The 5,456-nt window shown below is 42.7% G+C and overlaps 1 protein-coding gene across 1 annotated transcript in view; it reads right to left on the reverse strand.

The window, feature by feature from the left end:
- MPP3 (membrane palmitoylated protein 3) overlaps nt 1-3,774 on the reverse strand; it is a 93,867-nt gene extending 90,093 nt beyond the window's left edge. Inside the window, exon 1 of the mRNA XM_032235848.1 lies at nt 2,969-3,774. The gene's annotated coding sequence lies outside the window, so the exon portion shown is untranslated. The remainder of the gene's footprint in view (nt 1-2,968) is intronic.
- Between the last annotated feature and the right edge of the window lie 1,682 nt (nt 3,775-5,456).

Consider the following 5,456-nt stretch of genomic DNA (forward strand, 5'->3'; position numbering starts at 1 on the left):
AGACATTTCAAGAGACATTTAAAAAGATGCAATTTATACCAATTTACACATTTCAGGTGGGGGAGGGAGCATTCCAAAATGAGGAAGCCCCCACAGAAAAGCCCGAAATGCCATAAGATAACCCAACACTCTTGGGCCAATATTCCCCATCTCCAATCTAGACTGTTAGTCTCATGCTCTATTTAAGGATCAGATTGAAAAAAATAAAATTGGCCCCTGAGAAAGGCAATGAGGAGAGCTGGGAATGATACTATGACAATATGCTTGGTGCTCTACCTCCATCTTTTCTTTCAGAAAGGCAACACTTTTCGAGAGTTGAACAGTCAGAGACAGGAGTAAGACTGCCTCTGATTGAGAGAGAGAGAAGTTCAACTCCCCAAAAGTGTTGCCTTTATGAGAGAAAAGATGGAGGTAGAGCACCAAGCATAATATACTATTAAACTTCTATGGTGCCCATCTTCTCAAGACGAGTCTAGGCAGCTTGAGCTTCTAAACAAAGTTAGTTTTAAACCAAACAAAATTGAGAAAATGAGAAGATGAATGGGCAATAGCAAGCTATTTAGAGGGACAGGTTTAAAGGGCAAGAAAGGGCAAGAAAACTAACCAGCAGAAAGGGGAGAACAAGCAGGAACAGAAAAAAAGGAAAAACAGCACACCTAATTTCCACCAGTATCATCCTCTGTACCTTACTGTATCTTTCTGATCTGGAAAACTATCTGTCTTTTTATCATATCCATACACTGCCTCCTTCAGTGGTAGTCCCTGACTTATGATTATTTGCTTATGACATGAAGTTAACATTCAAAATTATGACGGACACTGTCACCGCCCAAAATAGCTACTTACAACTCAGTTTTGGTTATGGTCACTCCTGTACACTTGCGGTCACATTCACAAAATGAAGGTAGATTTGCCACACACATCGTGCCTATCTCCTTCCCACACGCTCCTTGTGGCATCTTATAGTTTACTTAATACTCATGGCAGATAATTCAGGTTTAGCCAAGAGCACTACATTAGGTAAAGGTTCCCCTCGCACATATGTGGTGAGTTGTTCCTGACTCTAGGAGGCGGTGCTCATCTCTGTTTCAAAGCCAAAGAGCCAGTGCTGTTCAAAGATGTTTCCGTGATCATGGGCCAGTATGACTAAACGCCGAAGGTGCATGGAACGTTCTTACCTTCCCACCAAAGGTGGTTCCTATTTTTTCTTGCATTTTTACATGCTTTCGAACTGCTACGTTGACAGAAGCTGGACAAGTAATGGGAACTCACTCCGTTACGCAGGGATTCACTCTGCTAGAAGCTGATGAGTTAGTCCATACCATTATTAAGGAGCGCTATGTGAAAGCATGGTTTTCGCTCTAATTTTATTATGTTCGGAGTGGCAATGTGGGTATATAAAAGCAGTGTTTGTATGACAGGTTTAACCAGATCAATTAAAGGCCTACTGGCAGAATTTGCCAAATGTGTAAAATTGGGGTGAATTTTCACACTGTTTTATGAACGGGGAACTTATAAATTCAACCAGTTTCAGAAATAGAGTTGCTGGGAGTCAAGTAGCATAGGAAGGAAGGAAGGAAGGAAATAAAGAAGGAGGGAGAGGGAGGAAATGTAATCCAGTGTTTTGTGCAAACCAGTTTGGAATGAATCTATAATCAAACTGCACAAAAGCAATCAATGCAAACTTCAACAAGGAGATATATATATATATATATATATATATATATATATATATCTCCTTTCTTTGCCAGTTTGTTTATTGCAGTTTAATTGGTTAAAATGTTTTCAATGAAACACATTTTCCTCAATTTAGGTCTCTGTATATATGCTGAACAATAGCCAGGTTGCCTGGCTGGGAATGATGGGAGCTATAATCCAACCTGGATGAGAAAATGCAGAAAATTATAAATGTTATCTTTGTTCAAAGGCATAACTTTTATCTTTCCAGAACTTCAAGGCTTTTCCCTAAATCAGTGTTTCTTAATCTCAGCAATTTTAAGATGTGTGGACTTCAATTCCCTAAATTCCCCAGCCAGCATGCAAAGACCCAAGCATGCTGTATGGAGAATTTTAGGACGCGAAGTACCCACATCTAAAACTGTTGAAGATGAGGAACACCATCACCAAGTCATGATGAAATAATACATATGAGCAGGTGCAGAGTCCATTTCCCGGACAGTGGGCAAGAAACCATAATAGATATGACATAAAACAAACAGCACATACTTATTATCAAATTAAATGCTGATTTCAGTATAGCCTTGGTTTTGCATTGCAGAAACCGGGATAACCAGCGGAAGGCAGCAAAGAAGCAAATATTTATCTCTGTTTGGTGCCGTTTAGTGGTTGCCCGGATGTTTGCAGCCCTCGCCCGGGACCCGTTTTGCTTCAGAGTTCCCATCATCCCGGAAAGGAGAACGTTTATCTGAACCAGAGCGCGGACTCTGCTCGCCCAGCTGGACTGGAGAGTGCGCCCTAAAAGCGCATCAGGACACCCGGAAGCACCGAGGAGGAGGAGGAGGCGGTTGTAGTCTTTCGCTTTACCAAGGAAGCAAGATTCCCAAGTAGCCCCTCGCCTCTACATGACAAAAGGAGCTTCCCGGCCAAAGCAGAAAAGACGATCCGCGGCAAGTATAGCATCTCTAAAGCGAAGCAGAGATTTTTCCCACCGCCACGAACATCCTCTCTTCTCTCCTTTCCCAGTTTAACAAATTAAGTGTCCCTCGCTACACTAGGCAAGGCATCAGGAAAGTGGTCTAGCCAGGAGGAGGCGGGTTCCCTTTGTAGTTCACGCAAAAGCGAAGTCCGAGGGTGAAGGAGGTCCAAGGGCGCCAGAAGATGCGCGAGCGCACCCCTCCCCTCACCCAGGCCAAGTCCGGCCTGGTCAGCGCTCGGAGCGCTTCGCCGCGGCCGCTGCCTGGCAGCCTCGCTTGCCTGAACACCCGCCCCAATCCCACTGCAATGTTACCCGTAGGAGGAGCGACGGTCCGCGCTCGCTTGCTTGGGGCCCCCTTCCTCCGTGTCACTTTGGGTGGCGCCCGGCCGCTGCCAACTCTCGCTGGGCTTCTCGTCTCGTGGGGCGCGCCTCGCTCATGCGCTTCGCGGCGGTGGCTGTACTTGCGCGCTGTGTGCGTGGAAGAATAGGCAGCCCACCCCCCTCCCGGGTATGGCCCTCCCCCTTTTGTTCTACGCCGGGCGGAGAGCGCTGGCCACGCAGCCTCTACTCGACCTTTCTCGCTCTCCCTGCCCTCGGGAGTCGCGCCTCCAATCGGTCAAAACAGACCCGCCGCTCGCCAACCAAGCGCCTTCCGCTGGGGAGGGGGGGGAGGGTGATATCACTGGAAATACTGTATTATTTCGCGGCAATCCCACGCACGCTTACCTGGGAATCACCCTCATTGAACACGATGGGATATACTTCCGAGTCAAACCCACATAAGGTTGAGATTTACGGTTCTGATTTAGTGTTTGGAGGCTAATTGTTTTCTTCCTTCCCTTTCATTTCTTCCTTCCTTCCCTCCCTACCCTTTCTGCTCCTTCATTTCTGCTTTTCACTTTTTCCTCTTTATAAAATAGACTGAATTATCTGGCCATGATTAGGGATAGAGAGATGGGATGTCGTCCCACTCAGTTTATCATCCTCAACAGAAAGAGGTTTGTCTAGTCATTCAAACTAAGTGACTTAATGAGGAATCCCCTTGAAATGAAAACAAGAAAAACCTATAGCATTTTTCCTTTCAAGACAAGCTCAACAATCCTCAACAATCTGATATCCTCCAGGTATGTTTAGTATGGTTCTGTCTAACAACCCGATTGTGATAAGAAGGTGGGGGATTAGTTTTTGTTTTTATACTATAGTATTGATGTTGATGTTAAACTTGATGTGTAATTGATATTTTATCTATGTATGTACACACACACAAACACACACACAGACTTTTTTAAAACTATATTTATTTACTCTCCAGTTTTAAAAATTCCAGCAACTTAATATTAATAGCCTGTGTGATTTTTCTCCTTTTTCCACTAAAAATAATCACAACTTCATTAGTAAATGTATTTTTAAAAAGTAGCTTTAAAGATTTTTCTGGACTACTAGGGAAAGGTGTAGTCCTGGAGTTCCATATCAAGTATGTGTAGAAAATTAATAAATGAAATGAACCCACTGTACATATACTCATTGAATTTGTGAAATGATGCCTCTGCTGCCTTAGGCATTAGTTGATTAACTTGGTTTGTGATGCCACAGCATAATCAGAAATAATTAACAACATCCAAGCTCTTTTCAGAGAAAAGTTTACTTTTCAGAGAGAAGCAGAAACATCAGTTTGGTTGGCTCTGATATCATGAAAACTGTGCCAAAACAGAATCATATCTTACAACTTCTGTTCTTGCATTAATAGTGAGACCTAAGCAAAACAGCAGGTTAAGATACAAAGGGAAATGGCATAAATAAAAAATTTACATACCACTGTGAGTTAGTGGGAAGATCAAACTACAGATTCACTCAAGAGCAGAACATTTCTGATTGCAAGTAAGAAAAGTGAGTATCAATAATCAAAAAGTAGCATCAGTAATAATTTATTTTTGAATAGTCTGGGTCACTAATCACATATGCTTCAAGGCTATGCATTCTTCAGAAAAGTCGAAAATGGCAACTGCCTTTGTTCCCTTAACGCCTCAAAAATATATGATCATTCTACAGCAACACACCTAAATCAACTCTCTAATATAACCATAGAACTTTACTTGCTTCCTTTACTAATGAGTGATTATAGTATCTAAATAACAGAGAATCCCATTGCCTATAGCGTGTCCAGTAATTCTCTTTGAACATCCTTACTGTTTGATATTACTTCTTTACGTGACCAATAATGTCCCTATTTCTTTCATTATTATTTTCTTTTTACATAAATGTTTATTTCTCTGTAAATCTGCAAGAGTTGTCCAAAAAGGGTATGTGGAGTCAGGCTCACCTCAAGGGAAAGTTTACCTTCATATCATTCATGGGAAAAAAAGTTGTTACACTTCAGGCTCACTGAACTTTCTTACCACATCACATTTGACAGAAGAGACCCAAATGCCACTAGAGGTATATATGTCTGGACAGAGCAGAATGGAGATTCTTGTGCATTTTATCACCCGTCCTTTACCCTCTAGTAGCAAAGGCCAGCATCATCCAGGGATCCAAAAAGAAATGAAGAATCATGACTTTCTAAATCATGACAGTCACCGGCTGGTGCCCTGTGGACCATTGGTGATCCATGAGAAAATTTTGGAGGTTCGCAGAAAAATTATTTGCACTTTGTACTAAATCAGGGGTCCTGAAACTACCTCAAGCCCCGGGCCGGATATGTGCAATGAACATTTGTGTTGCTGCAGAGAGTCTCCCCCTTCAGGATCTTTTTGTGTGGGGCAGAGATTCCGACTTGGGATCTGCCTCCAGGTGCAGTGCT

This window comes from Thamnophis elegans, chromosome Z (genome assembly GCF_009769535.1).
Source record: "Thamnophis elegans isolate rThaEle1 chromosome Z, rThaEle1.pri, whole genome shotgun sequence".
NCBI classification, from domain to species: domain Eukaryota; kingdom Metazoa; phylum Chordata; class Lepidosauria; order Squamata; family Colubridae; genus Thamnophis; species Thamnophis elegans.